Raw genomic sequence first — 21,009 nt, 5'->3', positions numbered from 1 at the left:
CTTTGGACAGGTCCCCTACTTCGCTTAAAGCTTCACCTTGGGTGATATGGACACCCGGTTGCGGACACGCCGTGACCTTTAAAGAACTAAAGCTTCTTGTAAATATGTTATCGTATTATTGTTTATACCGTGTTGCTATGTTTTAAAAATGTGTTTAGTCCCGGAGTACTAAAATTTACTAGGGGGGAATGTGACACCCCAGGGATCTGGTTGCTACAGTAATAGAGATATTATGTCTGAGAGCAAGTGGGAGGTTTCTCTGGTCTGGAGCCCTAAGCATGCAACACTGCCCGCCCAGACCTGGGAGGGGAGGAATCTGCCCTTATAAACTGGGTCTGGGGCGGGATTGAGTCAGTCAGAGCCTGGAGTAAAGTTCCAGACACAGGAAAAGATACATCAGGAGCTCTGTAGGAGCAGAGGCAGCAGGCCAGGGGCTGTGAGCAGAGATATAGCTCGCCCTGGCTGAAGTTACTAAAACCGGACACAGGAGTCCGAGACTGTGGGGACTGATACATACCCAGCAGCAGAAACCAGCCGGCAGGGGATTCCAGGTCCTCTGGCCATAGAAGCCCGGAGGCTCAGTCACAAAGAAGGGACCAGCGCCGCCATCCAGGAGCGGAGGCTAACAGAAGGCCCCAAGTCACCAGCCATACGGGTGAGCACCACCCGGTATACTCAGGAACGTGGGCTGCTTGTAACCGCTGACAGCAAGGTAGCCAGGAAGAGTGCAGATAAACGGGGAGGCCTACAACTCCACCTGGCCAGGGGAACTCCTGTTTGCTCGCAGACTGACCAGGCCCCTTATACTAGCCAGTACTCCCGGGAGGGTCTGCCTTGTACCATCAGTAAAGACCCTGAACTGCACCTCACGTCTCTGTGATTCCTCGCCGCACCAGCACCATTAGCACTGGGACCCTCACACCATCACTCCCATCATCTCTCACATTAGCTGCCCTGAGGCAATACTTCTCCCGTGGGGAGTTATCCCATACTCGGCTGTGCAAACAACATCAGCCTCAGCGGTCGGCAGCGCAGTGGCGGTCCCCACTGACCGCAATCCACGGGTGGCGTAGTCGGACATTTGCTATACATTAAGACTGCCACTGGTTTGACCACCCTGGGCACGGACCGGGTCACCGCCACACGGAGACTACAACCCCCAGCATTCTACAACAGGCCCGGTTCCGGGTTCCCCTGCACAACACAGGCCCAGGGGGCGCGTCATATATATATATATATATATATATATATATATATATATCACATATATGTGAGGGGATGCTGGGAACCTTATTCCCCTCTAAAGCTGTTTTAGTTTATTTGTGTAATGTGAAATGTGTTATTTTTAGGTTTGGCCATTAGATGGCAGCAGAGTCAGCAAAGGTTTACATTTGTATTACTCTTTCCTCATGGTAGTTGGGGGCATATAGAGGGTTAATTTAGGATGGGCCGGGCTCAGTGACAAGGGGGAACTGAGGGATCTCTGGGAGTTTAGTTTCGGCCATCTTAGTTCAGTTGTTGTTCGGGGACAGTGAAGAGTGGAGACGTGTCAGGAGGACACAGGAACAAGTACAACAGAAGGATGTGTGTGTGGTTCAGTGTAAAAGGAAGCAAGTGTTCTCAGCAAAACTACAGTACGACAGTGTTCTCCCGGACATAGGCAAGTTGGGGACCTACAGTGAGGAAAAGACATTTTGAGGAACCTTTCTAAGAGAGGTGGTGGGAACGGCCCTAGTGCTGGATAGGCCCGAGAGCTGCAGTCAGATGGACGGAGACAGCGAGGTCTGGGCACGTATTGGGAGAAGATAGTAGGAGAAGCCCCCTTCTGTTCCTGAGGAAAGATTTGGTCTGAGTGCAGTTCCACGGCGAAACACATCGACCCGGGTGGCGCTGCATTAGTAATATGGAGGTCCTCTGCCTAAACTGTGAATTGCCAGTAACGTTTGCCGCAAGTATTGCGCCGTCGCCAGTAACCGCCAAGAACGTGCCCCTGTGTGGTGCAGAAGTGAATAAGTGTAATTCCTGCTATCCTTTGTATGCTGATTGTTTGACAAGTAAAGTAGACTTGGTTTTTATCAAACTGTCCGGTCTCCTCCTTCTGAAGGCTAAAAGAGTCGACACCCAGGATGACAGGTCAGAAGTGAGTATGGAGGTATCCTCCACGGACTCACCACAGCACACACACACCCAGGGATTCTCTGAGCCCCCACTGTCTGTAGCGGGCCGGGGTGAAGATCCAAACACTGAAACTGACATGCCACTCACCACTGACTACCACCCTGCCCCCCGTTACATATATATATATATATATATATATATATATATATATATATATATATTAGGCAAAATTTGACTACTCATGACAAAATATTCAAAATATTTGACCCAGTAAATGTTGAAAACTAACACAAAAATGAATAAAACAGTGTCAAACACAATTTTCTTCCTTAAAGCTGATAACCAACACAACAACTACACAGAAGTAATCACACTTTTAAAAAAGATACAAAACTTTGGTTTGCCACTGTATACAGAAAATGTATATTTAACAAGTTTGGATACACCATCTCAGCAGCACAGTATCACACTTGATAGGATTATATCAGGGCCGGGACAAGGGGTAGGCAGGGTAGGCACCTGCCTACGGCGCCACCTCCTGCCTACCCGAGGGGGTGCATTTTAAAAAAACAATCGCTGAATGTCTGCGGCCGCCTAGCACCTTTCTCCAGCCGCAGACATTCAGCATAGTGATGGCCGGGGCGCAGGCACAGAGGTGAGCGATGTCAGTCACTGATACCGCTCACCCATCTCTCTGTCCTGCACCCTGGCCAGTGCTCCCTCCTGCACCCTGGCCGGTGCTCCCTCCTGCACTCTGGCCGGTGCTCCCTCCTGCACTCTGGCCGGTGCTCCCTCCTGCACTCAATTATATTCACATCTGTTAGGAGCAGAAGAGCTGTAATCAGCCTCCTGCTACTCTGAGATCTCCAGCAAAATACAGGCCAGTTCCTTGTTGGAGAAGGCGCGCACACAGGATGATGGATGGCACGATGGAGTTATGACCAGCGTTTACTTCTGCACTTCAACAGAAGAGGAGACGGTGGACTGGAGCTGGGATTATGTGAGTATAAACTTTTTTTTTTTAATTCTTACATTACTGTGCGAGTGGGTGTGAATAAAATGAGGGGAGGGGCTGTGCTGATGGGGGAATAAAATGAGGGGAGGGTCTGTGGTGATGGGGGAATAAATTAAGGGCTGTGCAGAGTGAGGAATAAACTGAGGGGCTGTGCAGATGGGGAATAAACGGGCTGTGCAGATGAGGGGGAATAAACTGAGGGGCTGTGCAGATGGGGAATAAACTGAGGGGCTGTGCAGATGAGGGGGAATAAACTGAGGAGCTGTGCAGATGAGGGGGAATAATTTAAGGAGCTGAGCAGATGGGGAATAAAAAGGGGCTGTGCAGATGAGGGGAATAAACTGAGGGACTGTGCAGGGGGGATAAACTGAGCGGCTGTGCACATGGGGGGAAATAAACTGAGGGGCTGTGCTGAGGGGGGAATAAAGTCTGTGCTGATGGGAGGAAATAAAATAGGGGCTGTGCAGAGGTGCATGAAATGAGAGGCAGTGTGGGTGGCCGTGAAATAAGGGGCTGTGCGGGGGCTCATGAGATGAGAGGCTGTGTATTTGGGCCATGAAATGAGGGGCTGTGCGGTGGGACAGCAAAGTGTATGAGGAGCTGTGGTTGCCATACTGTATATGGGGCTGTGGTGACCATATTGGATATAGGGCTGTGGTGACCATATTGGATATAGGGCTGTGGTGAATATTATACTGTTTGAGGTGCTGTTTGTGGGTCATAATACTGTATGGGGTGCTGTGGTGGCCATCATAGCATACATGGGAGCTGTATTGGACATCATACTATTTATGGGGGTATGTAGTGGACATCATACTATACAGTATATGGGGGCTGTGGTGATAACCATAGTATATATTGGCGACTTGTTGTGGATATCGTACCGTATGGGCAGCTGTGGTGACCATCATACTGTGTAGGTGGACAGTGTGAGGAGTGGTTACAGTTTGAAGAGGGCAGTGTGGTGGATAATATGAGGGCATAGTGTGAAGAGGGGGCACAGAATGGATATGATGGGGGACAGTGTGAAATGGAGGCACAATATGGAGAGAGGTTAGCATGGCGGGAGACATTGTGGAGATATAGAAAGTTTAATGGAAAATTAGAGAGGGGACAGCCATGGTATAGGCTGGGGTTCATAATGGCGGATGGTGTGGCGGACATAGCTGATAATGGTGGACAGTGTGGAGACCATATAACATTGGAGGCTTATTTAGGGTACAGTATGGACAGATATTTTTATGCAGAGGGCATTTTAATAACACTCAGGGCACTTTGTGAGGATGTGCTGCAAAAGACCGGTGGAGAGGGAGGTCTGCAGAGACGAGCTATGGATCTATGGATGTAAAAAGTCATTGTGGCGTTTGGACAAGATGGAGATGAAAAGAAAGATTACTCCAGAGAAGATGTAATCTATAAGGTACCTGGATGTAAATGTTTATTTGTGATACTGACTGATTCTTATCAGTGCTGTAGTTCATGTATTGTATGGTCCGCAGTATGATAATGGCTGTTAATAACAACTTCCAGTATACGCTTATCATTGTTAAGGGCATACTGGGAGTTGTAGTGTTGTAGGTAATGCGATACCGTTGTTTATGGGGCTGAGTTGACATTACAATTAATCTTTGTACTAAGCTTGGTTCTTGTATTTAAGTACTCTTAGTTCTGGTCATGTATTCGTGTACTTATGGTGGTTCTGGTGACGTATTCATTTACTGATGGTGGGTCTGTTGATGTATTCATGCACTGATGGTGGATCTCGTGATGCGTTCATGTACTGATGGTGGTTCTGGTCATGTATTCATGTACTGATGGTGGTTCTGGTGATATGGTGATATATTCATGTACTGATGGTGGTTCCGGTGACATATTTATTTACTGTTGTTTCTGGTGCCATATTCATGTACTATTGATGGCTCTGGTGCTCTATTTATTTACTAATGATGATTTTAGCTTCATATTCATGTACTGATGATGGTTCTGGTAATGAATATATCACCAGAATCATCATTACTACATGAATACAGCACCAGAAAAATCATTACTACACGACTATGTCACCAGAACCGGAAAACATCACCAGAACCACTATCAGTTTTGTGCAAGCTGTATTTGTCACATGATGGATGCAAAAACCATCAGATGTATCCCATTATTTATAATGGGGGTCTGTTTATTTTACATTAGGGTATCTGCCCAATGCTGGACACCTTAATTGAAATGAAACAACCTCAATTATAGTTATGCTTTTTAATTTTCCATAACTATCCTTGGGTTTTACATTTAAAATATAGAACGTCAGGGATGAATATCGCTATGTTTCCCCCATGTTGTGTAAATGGTTCCCAATAAATGATTGATTCTGAATCTAACTTTGAAATTGCACTTCCTGTTAAGTCACATCCCTAAAGTACACCACTTTTTGTTTACTTTTGATGACTTTTTTTTGTGAAAAAGGTAACAATTCTATAGGGAGTGGTCATCAGAGTTTGCTACATAACTCATCAGAGGGGAAGGTGGGAGGTGCATTAGGGTTCCTGTTACCTTAGTCTTTGAGCCATTCCTTTGCTTTGGGGAGGGAAGGAGGAGCGCAATTGGCTTCATAAGCCAATGAACCAAAATACCTTGTCCCGGCCCTGGCTTAGATACACCAGCTCAGCAACACAGTTTCACACATGATTGGCTTAAATTGACCGCTCAGCTGCACAGTATCATAAAGGATAGGCTTGGATACACTGGTTCATCAGCACAGTATCACACGCATGATAGGCTTAGATACACCGACTCAGCAGCACAGTATCACACACACGATAGACATAGATACACTGGCTCAGCAGCATGGTATCGAATATGTTAGGCTTAGATACGCTGGCTCAGCAGCACAGTATCCCACACATGATGGGCTTAGATACACCGGCTCAGCAGCAGTGTTACATATGATAGGCTTAGAAACACCGGCTCAGCAGCACAGTATCTCATATGATAGGCTTAGATACATCGGTTCAGCAGCACAGTATCACGCATGATAGGCTTAGATACACCGGCTCAGCAGCACAGTATCAAACAGTTGATCTTGGTATTTATAAACTATGTGAGGCTGCACCAATGAGGCCGGGGAGGCTGCCTCCGCCTATGAGAGCGCTCCGACCTGCAGGCACTGGCAGCCATGCTTACATTGTCATTTGCATTTCCAGTGTGAGCCGGTGAGGAGATCAGCGTGAAGCTGCCGGGGTCGCCCCTGCTCTCCCAGACCTGAGAACACAGCGATCCCACTGACTGTCCCCGGAGAAGGTGACGTTCATTATAAGCTTTATAATCGTGCACTGCCAGCGGCCGCCTGATCCCGGTGAGCTCGGCACTGAATAGATAAAACATATAGAAGACGCCGGCACTTTAATATTATCTGTAACTCAGGATAGATATACAGGTGCTTCTCACTAAATTAGAATATCATCAAAAAGTTAATTTATTTCAGTTCTTCAATACAAAAAGTGAAACTCATATATTATATAGAGTCATTACAGACAGAGGGATCTATTATATAGAGTCATTACACACAGAGGGATCTATTATATAGAGTCATTACACACAGAGGGATCTATTATATAGAGTCATTACACACAGAGGGATCTATTATATAGAGTCATTACACACAGAGGGATCTATTATATAGAGTCATTACACACAGAGGGATCTATTATATAGAGTCATTACACACAGAGGGATCTATTATATAGAGTCATTACACACAGAGGGATCTATTATATAGAGTCATTACACACAGAGGGATCTATTATATAGAGTCATTACACACAGAGGGATCTATTATATAGAGTCATTACACACAGAGGGATCTATTATATAGAGTCATTACACACAGAGGGATCTATTATATAGAGTCATTACACACAGAGGGATCTATTATATAGAGTCATTACACACAGAGGGATCTATTATATAGAGTCATTACACACAGAGGGATCTATTATATAGAGTCATTACACACAGAGGGATCTATTATATAGAGTCATTACACACAGAGGGATCTATTATATAGAGTCATTACACACAGAGGGATCTATTTCACGTGTTTATTTCTGTTAATGTTGATGATTATGGCTTACAGCCAATGAAAACACAAAAGTCATTATCTCAGTAAATTAGAATATTTTATAACAACAGCTTGAAAAATGTTTTTAAAATCCAAAATTTTGTCCTAGTGAAATGCATGTTCAGTAAATGCCCTCAATACTTGGTCGGGGCTCCTTTTGCATCAATTACTGCATCAATGCGGCAATGTGGCATGGAGGGATCAGCCTGTGGCACTGCTGAGGTGTTATGGAAGCCCAGGTGGCTTTGATAGCAGCCTTCAGCTCGTCTGCATTGTGGGGTCTGGGGTCTCATCTTCCTCTTGACAATACCCCATAGATTCTCTATAATAGATTCTCTATGGGGTTAAGGTCAGGCAAGTTTGCTGCCAATCAAGCACAGTGATACTGTTGTGTGTAAACCAGGTATTGGTACTTTTGGCAGTGTGGACAGGGGCCAAGTCCTGCTGGAGAATGACATTTCCATCTCCAAAAAGCTTGTCGGCAGAGGGAAGCATGAAGTGCTGTAAAATGTCCTGGTAGACGGCTGCGCTGACTTTGGTCTTGATAAAACACAGTGGACCTCCACCAGCAGATGACATGGCTCCCCAAACCATCACTGATTGTGGAGACTTCACACTAGACCTCCAGCAGCTTGGATTGTGGCCTCTCCACTCTTCCTCCAGACTCTGGGTCCTTGTGGAGTGTGTCAATAACTGCCTTCTGGACATCTGCCAAGTCAGCAGTCTTCCCCATGATTGTGGAGCCTACTGAAACAGACTAAGGGACCTTTTTAATCGCTTAGGAATCCTTTGCAGGTGTTTTTTTGTTAATTATTCTAATTTACTAAGATAATGACTTTTGTGTTTTCATTGTCTGTAAGCCATAATCCTCAACATTAACAGAAATAAACACTTGGAATAGATCACCCTGTTTGTTATGACTCTATATAATATATGAGCTTCACTTTTTGTATTGAAGAACTGAAGTAAATTAACTTTTTGATAATATTCTAATTTAGTGAGATGCACCTGTACGTATGTCTATTCTAGATGGGTTTATATTCATTTTTCCAACCACAGTGAGAGTTGTAGTCCTGCTGCTGTCTCTGGTCCATGTCCTGAGATTCGGAAGAGCAGGAAGAAAGGAGCAGCTGTCAGCGGAATCTACTGCCTGGGGCATTGCTTTAGGATAGAGAGATAGCTGGGCTCTATGCAGCTGCCTCTGCTGCTTGTCCTTCATCCCAGCTGTGACTATAACAGGTGATGTAGGGCACACAGTGCCCAGAGAGTGCCATACTGCACCTATATACTGTATACAGTGTCCAGAGAGTGCCCTTTTTTCTCCACACATTCCTTTGATCATTGTGTCCAAAGAGTTCTATTTTAACCTCATCGGTCCACAGGACTTGTTTCCAAAATGCATCAGGCTTGTTTAGATGTTCTTTTGCATACATCTAGCGCTGAATTTTATGTTGAAGATGCAGGAGAGGTTTTCTTCTGATGACTCTTCCATGAAGGCCTTATTTGTGCAGGTGTCTCTAAACAGTAGAGCAATGTACTACAACTCCAGAGTCTGCTAAATCTTTCTGAAGGTCTTTTGCAGTCAAGCGGGGGTTTTGATTTGTCTCTGTAGCAATCCTACAAGCAACTCTCACAGAAATTTAGCTTGGTCTTCCAGACCTTATCTTGACCTCCACTGTTCCTGGTAACTGCAATTTCTTAATATCATTTTGAACTGAGTAAAGGGCAACTTGAAAACGCTTTGCTGTCTTCTTATAGTCTTCTGCTTTGTGGGCCTCCACCATTTTCATTTTCAGAGTGTTAGGCAGCTGCTTAGAAGAACCCATGGCTGCAGTATTTTGGCACAAGGTTAGAGGAGGTGGGGTTTTTATAAAGCTTGGAAATTTGCATCATCTGGCCTTTCTCAAGGATGATAGTGAACAAGCCATCACCCTAACAGGCTAATTAAGGTCTGAAACCTTGGTAAAAGTTATCAGAGCACACAAATCTCCAAGGGTGCCCAAACCTTTGCATCGGTCCATTTCCCATTTTTTAATTTCTAGAATGTAAAAAATTAAATGTAAAATATATATATATATATATATATATATATATATATATATATATATATATACAGTACAGACCAAAAGTTTGGAGACACCTTCTCATTTAAAGATTTTTCCGTATTTTCATGACTATGAAAATTGTACATTCACACTGAAGGCATCAAAACTATGAATTAACACATGTGGAATTATATACTTAACAAAAAAGTGTGAAACAACAGAAAATATGTCTTATATTCTAGGTTCTTCAAAGTAGCCACCTTTTGCTTTGATGACTGCTTTGCACACTCTTGGCATTCTCTTGATGACCTTCAAGAGGTAGTCACCGGAAATGGTCTTCCAACCATCTTGAAGGAGTTCCTAGAGATGCTTAGCACTTGTTGGCCCTTTTGCCTTCACTCTGCAGTCCAGCTCACCCCAAACCATCTCGATTGGGTTCAGGTCTGGTGACTGTGGAGGCCAGGTCATCTGGCGTAGCACCGCATCACTCTCCTTCTTGGTCAAATAGCCCTTACACAGCCTGGAGGTGTGTTTGGGGTCATTGTCCTGTTGAAAAATAAATGATGGTCCAACTAAACGCAAACCGGATGGAATAGCATGCCGCTGCATGCTGGTTCAGTATGCCTTCAATTTTGAATAAATCCCCAACAGTGACACCAGCAAAGCACCCCCACACCATCAGACCTCCTCCTCCATGCTTCACGGTGGGAACCAGGGATGTAGAGTCCATCCGTTCACCTTTTCTGCATCGCAAAAAGACACGATGGTTGGAACCAAAGATCTCAAATTTGGAGTCACAAAAACACTGAACTTCAGGAGGGCAAAGTTTGATCAGCTAAGAGATGCCCTTCACCTTATAGACTGGGATAGTATCTTTAGTAATAGGAGCACGGATAGAAAATGGGAAATTTTCAAAACAGTCCTACATAGTCACTGTAGAAGGTACATACCTTATGGGAATAAAAGGGCTAGGAATAGGAGGAAGCCAATGTGGCTAAATAAGGAAGTCAAGAGGGCAATGAAAAACAAAAAAAGGGCTTTTGGTAAACTTAAACATGAAGGCAGCGAGGAAGCGCTAATATCTTATAGGGAAAAAATCAAAATCTGTAAGAAACAAAAAAGAATAGCAAAAGAGGAGACAGAGAGACTAATTGCCAAGGAAAGTAAAAAGAATCCCAAACTGTTCTTTAACTATATAAACAGTAAAAGGATTAAAACTGATGGAGTTGGCCCATTGAAAAATAACCTGGGTAAAATCATAGAGGGCGATGAGGGTAAAGCAAACCTACTCAATAGCTTCTTCTCCACTGTTTTCACAAAAGAAAACAATTTATCGGAGGAAATGCAGAGTGATAAAGTAAACCCTCCGCTAAATATCACCCACCTAACCCAGGAGGAAGTTTAGAAACGCCTAAATAATATCAAAATAGACAAGTCACCAGGCCCAGATGGCATACACCCCCGGGTACTAAAAGAATTAAGTAATGTGATAGACAGACCGCTGTATCTTATATTCAAGCACTCTTTATGGACAGGGACTGTCCCACTAGACTGGCGCCAAGCAAATGTGGTACCAATATTCAAAAAGGGGTCTAAAAGTGACCCTGGGAACTATAGACCAGTCAGCTTAACGTCTGTTGTGGGTAAATTGTTTGAAGGATTTCTTAGAGATGCTATTGTAGAATATCTTAATGATAATAACTGTCTAACTCCATATCAACATGGATTCATGAGGGATCGCTCCTGCCAAACAAACCTGATGGCCTTCTACGAGGAGGTGAGCTCACAGCTGGACCGGGGAGAGTCAGTGGATGTTGTATACCTTGACTTCTCCAAAGCGTTTGATACCGTGCCACACAAAAGGTTGGTATATAAAATGAGAATGCTTGGTCTGGGGGATAATGTGTGCAAGTGGGTAAATAGCTGGCTGAGTGATAGAAAGCAGAGGGTGGTTATCAATGGAGTAAGCTCAGGGTGTGTCAGGGTTACTAGCGGGGTGCCTCAAGGGTCTGTCTTGGGCCCTATATTATTTAATATATTTATTAATGATCTAGTGGAAGGGTTGCATAGTAAAATAGCAATATTTGCAGATGATACTAAACTTTGTAAAGTAGTTAATACAGATGAGGATAGGGCACAGCTACAGGAGGATTTAGATAAATTGGGGAGTTGGGCCAAAAAATGGCAAATGGGGTTCAATGCCGATAAATGTAAGGTCATGCACATGGGAAAGAAAAACAGCAGTCACCCATACATATTAAATGGGAAACCGTTGGGGAAATCTGACATGGAGAAGGACCTGGGCGTCTTGGTTAATAGCAAATTAAATTGGAGTGCCCAGTGTCAGGCAGCTGCAGCGAAGGCAAATAGAGTCATGGCATGCATCAGAAGAGGAATAGGGGCATATGATGAGAACATTGTTCTTCCTCTGTATAAAGCGCTGGTAAGGCCGCACTTAGAATATTGTGCACAGTTCTGGGCTCCGGCGCTCAGGAAAGACATATTGGAGCTAGAGGGGGTACAAAGGAGGGCGACTAAGGTAATAAAGGGAATGGAGGGCCTAGAATACCCAGAGAGGTTGTCAAAATTAGGCCTATTTACGTTGGAAAAGAGAAGGCTTAGGGGAGACCTCATAAACATGTATAAATACATCAGGGGGCAGTACAGAGATCTCTCCCATGACCTGTTTATACCAAGGATGGTGACAAAGACGAGGGGGCACACTATGCGTCTGGAGGAAAGGAGGTTCCTGCACCAGCATAGAAGGGGATTTTTTACGGTCAGAGCCGTGAGACTCTGGAACTCTCTGGGAGAGGAAGTGGTGATGTCCAACTCACTTAATGAGTTCAAGAGAGGCCTGGACGCCTTTCTTGAGAACAATAAAATTACATCTTATGCTTAGTTAATTAATCCAGGGATTTAATCTGACTGCCAGATTGGTGTCGGGAAGTGAATTTTTCCTCAATGATGTAAATTGGCCTATACTGCATGGTTTTTTGTTGCCTTCCCCTGGATCAACGCTGCGGAATAGCTGCAGTGCACAAGAAATAGGCTGAACTGGATGGACGCTTGTCTTTTTTCGGCCTTATAAACTATGTAACTATGTAACTATGGACTCATCAGATCAAAGCACAGATTTCCACTGGTCTAATGTCCATTCCTTGTGTTATTTAGCCCAAACAAGTCTCTTCTGCTTGTTGCCTGTCCTTAGCAGTGGTTTCCTAGCAGCTATTTTACCATGAAGGCCTGCTGCACAAAGTCTCCTCTTAACAGTTGTAGAGATGTGTCTGCTGCTAGAACTCTGTGTGGCATTGACCTGGTCTCTAATCTGAGCTGCTGTTAACCTGCGATTTCTGAGACTGGTGACTCGGATAAACTTATCCTCAGAAGCAGAGGTGACTCTTGGTCTTCCTTTCCTGGGGCGGTCCTCATGTGAGCCAGTTTCTTTGTAGCGCTTGATGGTTTTTGCAACTGCACTTGGGTACACTTTCAAAGTTTTCCCAATTTTTCGCACTGACTGACCTTCATTTCTTAAAGTAATGATGGCCACTCATTTTTCTTTACTTAGCTGCTTTTTTCTTGCCATAATACAAATTCTAACAGTCTATTCAGTAGGACTACATCAGCTGTGTATCCACCAGACTCCTGCACAACACAACTGATGGTCCCAACCCCATTTAAAAGGCAAGAAATCCCACTTTTTAAACCTGACAGGCCACACCTGTGAAGTGAAAACCATTTCCGGTGACTATCTTTTGAAGCTCATCAAGAGAATGCCAAGAGTATTCAAAGCAGTCATCAAAGCAAAAGGTGGCTACTTTGAAGAACCTAGAATATAAGACATATTTTCAGTTGTTTCACACTTTTTTGTTAAGTATATAATTCCACATGTGTTAATTCATAGTTTTGATGCCTTCAGTGTGAATGTACAATTTTCATAGTCATGAAAATACAGAAAAATCTTTAAATGAGAAGGTGTGTCCAAACTTTTGGTCTGTACTGTATATATATGATATATACCGTATATGCTCGAGTATAAGCCGAGGTACCTAATTTTACCACAAAAAACTGGGACAACTTATTGGCTCGAGTATAAGCCTAGGGTGGGAAATGCAGCAGCTGCTGGTAAATTTCCCCATCCTGGTACTCATTCCTCCCTCATCCCCAATCCTTGTATGCATGGCCCCCTCATCCCCAATCCCCAATCCTGGCATGCATGGCCCCCTTATCCCTAATCCTGGTATGCATGACCCCTTCATCACCAATCCTGGTATGCATGGCCACCTCATCCCAATCTTGGTATGCATGGCACCCCTCATCTCCAATCCTGGTACGCATGGTCCCCTCATCCCCAATCCTGGTATGTATTGCCCTCCTCATATCCCAATCCTGGTATGTATTGCCCCCCCCCTCATCCCCCAATCCTGGTATGTATGGCACCCCTCATCCCCAATCCTGGTATGCGTTGCTCAGATGCTGATGTGAGCTGCTGCTGCCAGCATATTCACTCCTCTCCATGCTGGGACTATGGGCATGGAGACGAGTGAATATGCATTCTCTTTAGTAGCGGGCACTGTCAGCAGGAGCCGCGGCTCAGCGCTCCTCCGTGCCCGCTACTAAAGAGAATGAATATTCTACACACTTGGTAGCTGCAGGAGCGGCTACTGCGTGTGCCCGCTCCCCCACCGCCGCAAGCCCCCCCCACTATCCACCAACGGAATTGTAATTTACTTGGCTATATATCCAAGTATAAGCCGAGGGGGGGCTTTTTCAGCTCAAAAAGTGTGCTGAAAAACTTGGCTTATACTCGAGTATATACAGTGGAGAAAAAGTATTTAGTCAGCCACCAATTGTGCAAGTTCTCCCACTTAAAAAGATGAGAGAGGCCTGTAATTGACATCATAGGTAGACCTCAACTATGAGATACAAAATGAGAAAACAAATCCTGAAAATCACATTGTCCGATTTGGAAAGAAATATTTTTCAAATTTTGGTGGAAAACAAGTATTTGGTCACTTACAAAAGTTCATCTCAATACTTTGTTATATATCCTTTGTTGGCAATGACAGAGGTCAAATGTTTTCTGTAAGTCTTCACAAGGTTGGCACACACTGTTGCTGGTATGTTGGCCCATTCCTCCATGCAGAACTCCTCTAGAGCAGTGATGTTTTGGGACTGTCGCTCGGCAACACGAACTTTCAACTCCCTCCAAAGGTTTTCTATAGGGTTTAGATCTGGAGACTGGCTATGCCACTCTAGGACCTTGAAATGATTCTTACAAAGCCACTCCTTCATTGCCCTGGCGGTGTGTTTGGGATCCTTGTCATGCTGAAAGGCCCAGCCACTTTTCATCTTCAATGCCCTTGCTGATGGAAGGAGGTTTGCACTCAAAATATCATGATACATGGCCCCATTCATTCTTTCATGTACACGGATCAGTCGTCCTGGTCCCTTGGCAGAGAAACAGCCCCAAAGCATGATGTTGCCACCCCCATGCTTCACAGTAGCTATGGTGTTCTTTGGATGCAACTCAGCATTCTTTCTCCTCCAAACACGCCGAGTTGTGTTTCTACAAGTGATGAGCGAGCATGCTCATCTCATGCTCGCCCGAGCATCTCACTGTTCGAAATGCTCGGCGCTCACCGAGTATTTCCGGGGTTGCTCAGCAGGAGCTCGGGTCCCCTCCATGCATGTTTCAATGAACATGCAAGGATTGTCTGCCACACACTGTAATGCCGCAGCCATGTTGGTTGTGGCATTACAGTGATTGGCTGGCCGAACAGCTTCATCAGATCTATATCAGACCTGGCGCCGCCATGCTCGTCATCAGTCTACTCTGGAATCAGGCAGTGTAGGGAGAGGTGCTGCTGAGCTAGGGAGAGATTCGCTTGTTTTTTAGTTGAGATGGATATGTGTAGAATATGTTGTGGTATACCTACACTAACTAACAGTCCTTCTGAGGACTAATCCAGCTGCATAGGCAGGCAGGCAGTGTATGTGGCAGACTGCAGTGCATATAGCAAGAGGGTCCATTCCAGTTCTGTCTGCTGCTGCTGCTTTTACAGATATTTCTAGAAATAGCCCCAGGTATTAGGGGCCAGGAATAATTTTTTTTGGATCTTAATCCTGATTATTTGCTTAAAAAGCAATCCAGAGAACACCGTTTTTCTGCTCCATTTGCTTGTTGGCACTGCAGAATACAGCCAGATACTTTCCATATTACAGCGCTAAAAATCCATCTATTTAAAACTGTGGTTTGCCTGTCACACGGATCACATATAATTGCGCTGAAAATTCTGGCATTTCTGGCCTTCATTGAAATTTTGTTGCAGTGTGTCAGCACAGTTATTGACACGAGGTCAGCGCTGTTAAAAATAGTTACCTACAGGCCTGCTATTTAAAACTGTGGTTTTCCGTCACACGTATCCCATTTCACTGAGGTTCAAATCCAGCCATTTGTACTGAAGGTGGAAAATATTGTCCTCCATTTAAAATGGGCAAGGCGCGTGGCAAGGGACGCGGACGTGATGGTGTTGATGGTGCATGCAGAAGATGACGCCGAGGCCGTGGGATAGCTGAAACTGTGCCACAACAAACACCCACATCTTCTCGCTCGACCTTCCTGTCCCAATTAATAGGGGACCGCAGAACACCACTATTGAACACAGAGTAGTGTGAAAAGGTGATTGGTTGGATATCATATAATGCTTCCAGTCACTTAGCCATCACCACCACCACCACTCTGTCTTCCACACGGCAAGTCTCAGTAGCCTTGAGTCTGGACCGCATATTCCTCACCCTGATCCTCCTTCCTCCCACCATGCCGAGTGCCAGGAGACAACTGATCCCACACTTGGAAACTCCGAAGAGCTGTTCACTTTTCCATTTATAGATTCGGGCCTCTCTCCCAGTCCAGTTGAAGCAGGGCAAGAGGAGATCGCATTTAGCGATGCCCAAATATTTGAGCAGCCACGGTCACACAAAAGCGACGGTGGCAAACTGTCACAAGAGGTGGACGATGATGAGACACAATTGCCAAAAAGTCAGTAGGAGGACCAGGGTGCGGAAGTGGAAGACGAGGTGGTGGATGATATAGTAACTGGTCCAACCTGGCAGGGGGACATACAGAGCGAGGACAGCAGCACACAGGGGTAGGGAGGCGTAGCACCACAACAGACAGGAAGAAGCAGTGTGGTGGCCGCAGGCTGAAGGTGGGCAACTGTTCCCCATAACATTAACATGACGGATGTTGCCAGTACAACTGTTAGGTCTTCCCGAGTCTGGTTGTTTTTTTAAAGACTCTGCCGATAACCCCAAAAAGGCCATTTGCACCACCTGCCAGGCCAGCATCAGCAGGGGTAGCAAAACTACCAGCCTAACCACCACCAGCATAATCATGCACATGGCAGCAAAGCACCCGACTAAGTGGGCCGAACCCCAGGGTCCAGGAACAGTGTCTGCCGGTGGCACCACTGCTTCTTCCGCTGTTGTGCGTGCAAGCCAATCCTCTGTCCATGGCGCATGCGAAGATGCTTCCTACCCAGCACCTGTCGTTGCACACTCTCAAGTAGCACCATCAGCAAGCACGTCCACATCCTTGTCCCAGTGCAGCGTTCAGTTGTCCCTACCCCAGTTTTTGAAATGCAAGCGCAAATACGCAGCCAACGCCCCACAGGCCTCCCTACTAAATTAACACATTTCGCGACTGCTTGTGCTCGAAATATTGCCTTTAAGGCTCGTGGAGATGGAAGCTTTCCACAACCTGATGTTGGTGGCCGTCCCTCAGTACTCAGTCCCCAGCTGCCACTATTTCTCCCGGTGTGCCGTCCCCGCTTTACACGAGCACGTGTCCCACAATATTAGCCGTGCCCTCAACAATGCAGTTACTGGGAAAGTCCACCTAACCATGGACAAGTGCTTGTGGGCAGGTACGGTACATTTCTTTGACGGCACACTGGGTTAACATAATGGAAGCTGGGACCCAGTCGGACCTTGAGACGGAACACGTCCTCCCGTAGCCGAGGATTGCGGGCCCTAGGTCAATCAGGGTTGGCCCCACATTCTACAGCTCCTGCACCTCCTCCTTTTCAGCATCCATCTCCGAAATGACCACATCAGTCGCAAGCTGGAAGCACTGCAGCACTGCCTCAGCCAAGTGGCAACAGGCTGTGCTGAAGCTAATATGCTTAGGTGACAAACTGCACAATGCTGAAGAGTTGTGGACAGCACTGAAAGGGCAGGCAGATCTGTTTCTGACACCGCTGAACCTACAGCCAGGCATGGTCATGTATGACAATGGCCAGAACCTGGTGGCGGCTCTGAGGCCATGAGTCCATGTGCTTAACCTCGTGGTTCAGGGGTTTCTCAAAACCTACCCGGAGCTGCCGGATCTGCTTGTCAAAGTACACTGCCTCTGTGCCCATTTTAGAAAATCACCTACAGCTTCCACCGCCCTTGTCATGTTTCAGCAGCGTTTGCAGCTTCTGGCTCACCGACTGGTGTGTGATGTCCCCACGCATTGGAACTCTACATTGCAGATGTTTGGAAGGATTTTTGAGCAGAAGAGGGCAGTTGTTGAGTACCAGCATCAACAAGGCCGTCGGTATTCAGTTCAGACTCCACACATTAGACCTCAGCAGTGGACATGGATGTCAGACATATGTACCATCCTCCAAAACTTTGAGGACTCCACCAAGATTGTGAGCGGCGATGATGCCATAATTAGCGTTACCATCCCTCTTCTCTGTCTTCTAAAACACTCTCTGCTCACAATCAAAGAGGATGCATTGCAGGCGGAGCACAATGAGATGGAGCAAGGAACCATACAGGGTGATTACACACAGCCAAGCCTCATCTCATTCCAACGTGGATTGGGTGACAATGAGGAGAAGGAGGAGGAGGAAGTGCTAGTTTCATGCGCTACAGACAGTGCTACCTGCACAGCTGTCATACTGTCTGTTCAGCGTTGATGGCCTGAGGACAGGGAGGAGGAGGAGCGCATGGTCAGTCATCCTCTTGGTGAGGACACGGAAGTCTTGCCTGTTAGCAGTCTGGCACACAGTTTATGTTACGCTGCCTTTCCCGTGACCCTCGCGTTCTCCAAATTTTGGGTGACAGTCATTACTGGTTGGTGACACTTCTAGACCCACGCTACAAGAAGAACTTTCTATCTCTTATTCCCGAGGCGGACAGGTCTACTAAAATGGGGCAGTACCAGACGGCCTGGGTTGCGGAGTTATTAAAAAAATTTCTATATGAAAATGCAGGCGGCAGAGGCCACAGTTCATTGGACAACCAAGGAGTACAGACGAGAGAGACACAACTCCAATCCAGCAGAGGCAGGTGAACACTGTGAAAGTTCTGGGACAGTTTTCTCAGACCCTCCCATCTTACAGGCCCTGAGGCGCGGGGTACTCTCACAAGGAGTGCAAAGTTTAGGAAGATGGTGAGGAAGTACCTTGCCAACCGTACCAACGTCCTCCGTGATTCCTCTGTGCCTTATAATTACTGGGTATCCAAGCTGGACACATGGAATGAACTGGCTCTCTATGCCTTGGAGGTTTTGGCCTGCCTTGCTGCTAACGTTTTATCAGAGCGCGTTTTTAGTGCTGATGGTGGAATTATAACCAATAGGCGCATCCGCCTGTCAACTGAAAATGCTGACAGGCTGACTCTTATAAAAATGAACAAGGGTTGGATTGGGCCAGACTTCTCAACACCACCGAATGATAGCAGCATAACATAAACTCAAATCCAGTGTCTTTTTTTGGGAGGTCTATTCCCATGCACCTCTTCACACCTACACCTGGGTATACGCTTCCTGATTTTGTCTATTTGCTTTTGTCCTCCTCCTTCTCGTCATCCTCCATCACCATATCATTCACCACCATATCTACCATATCACCTCCTCTATGTGTCTTGCAAGGGGCATTGGAGTTCCTCCAAATTTTTGGCAGCTTTTGCATTCATTGCATTGGTAAACAATATTGGAGACCCACTTTCTAATAATGGGAACATTGCTTTTAGGAGGTCATCGGACCTCTACGTCTCTTCCAAGGGGCAATGGAGTGCCTCCAAATTTTTGGCAGATTTTGAATTGACTGCATAGGCCAACACTATGGGAGACCCACTTCCTAATAATGGGAACATTGTTTTTATGAGGCTCTCCGACCTCTACGTCTCTTGCAAGGAGCATTGGAGTGCCTCCAAATTTTTGTCAGCTTTTGCATTCACTGCATAGGCAAACACTATGGGAAACCCACTTCCCTAATAATGGGAACATTATTTTTAGGAGGCTCTCTGACCTCTACGTCTCTTGCAAGGGGCATTGAAGTGCCTCCAAATTTTTGGCAGCCCTTGCAGTCACTGCATATGCAATAACAGTATAGGAGACCCACTTGTTAATAATGGGAACAACAAAGCATAGCCGGCTGATGGCTCTCTAACAATAGCGAGGGCCGACTGCTGGCCCTTTAAGAATAGTAAGGGCCGCCTGATGGTCCTATAAAAATAGGCTTTGTGACTTTCAGAGTCCCTCCATAATAAATGAAACAGGATGTGCCGAATGATGTGTCACACACCACATTGCCAGATAAGATTGTAAAATGTTAAAATGACATTTACCAGTGAATGCATTTGTCTTGATTGAAAGCAATGCAAAAATGCAAAAACGCATCAAAAACGCTACATGTGAACATAGCCCAAGGTGTGGAGGAGCATTTTTGTTTTTGTATATTTATTTTGCCTTATATACAAGTCATTACCCTGGAAAGGATGTTCCTTAACATGTTTCCCAGGAAAATCCATTTTGGTTTTGTTTTTGTATGTTTTATTGTGAGTCTGTAAAAGTGACGTAATACCTCTGACAACGTTGTTGACAGCAGTGTCCTGGGAGTCATAAATGCTTCCAGGGGTCTTCCCCATCCTGTTCCCATGTCATTTGAGCACTGTTCCCATCGATTTGGGCAATTTTTAGGCCTTCTGCAGACCGCCGGGGGGAGCCGCCTGAAAAATGCTTGAGTTTCCCATAGACTTACAGTACATTGGGCTTGTTCCTCGGGTCGAGCACCCGAGCATTCTAATTTACTCAACCCGAGCAACGAGTACCCGAGCATTTTAGTGCTCGCCCATCAATAGTTTCTACCAAACAGTTCTACTTTGGTTTCATCTGACCATATGACATTCTCTCAATACTCTTCTGGATCATCCAAATGCTCTCTAGCAAACTTCAGATGGGATCGGACAAGTAATGGCTTAAGCAGGGGGACACGTCTGGCACTGCAGGATCTGAGTCCCTGGCGGCGTAGTGTGTTACTGATGGTAACCTGTGTAACGTTGGTCCCAGCTCTCTGCAGGTCATTCACTAGGTTCCCCGTGTGATTCTGGGATTTTTGCTCACCGTTCTTGAGGTCATTTTGACCCCACGGGGTGAGATCTTGTATGGAGCCCCAGATCGAGGGAGATTATCAGTGGTCTTGTATGTCTTCCATATCTAATTATTGCTCCCACAGTTGATTTCTTCACACCAAGCTGCTTGCCTATTGCAGATTCAGTCTTCCCAGCCTGGTGCAGGGCTACAATTTTGTTTCTGGTGTCCTTCGACAGCTCTTTGGTCTTCACCATAGTGGAGTTTGGAGTGTGACTGTTTGAGGTTGCGGACAGGTGTCTTTTATAGTGATAACAAGTTCAAACTGGTGCCAGTACTACAGGTAATGAGT

General features: G+C 45.6%; 1 protein-coding gene across 1 annotated transcript in view; it reads left to right on the top strand.

Moving 5' to 3' along the window:
* Positions 1-6,274: 6,274 nt before the first annotated feature.
* Positions 6,275-21,009, top strand: part of LOC141264166 (asparagine synthetase [glutamine-hydrolyzing]-like) — a 237,247-nt gene continuing 222,512 nt past the window's right edge. Inside the window, exon 1 of the mRNA XM_073676476.1 lies at positions 6,275-6,427. The gene's annotated coding sequence lies outside the window, so the exon portion shown is untranslated. The remainder of the gene's footprint in view (positions 6,428-21,009) is intronic.

The sequence above is a fragment of the Phyllobates terribilis genome, unplaced genomic scaffold (assembly GCF_046119375.1).
Source record: "Phyllobates terribilis strain yellow unplaced genomic scaffold, ASM4611937v1 Scaffold_4__5_contigs__length_816908805, whole genome shotgun sequence".
Classification (NCBI taxonomy): Eukaryota; Metazoa; Chordata; class Amphibia; order Anura; family Dendrobatidae; genus Phyllobates; species Phyllobates terribilis.
The sequence above is the reverse complement of the archived record's forward strand: the minus strand, read 5'-3'. Positions and strand labels throughout refer to the sequence as shown.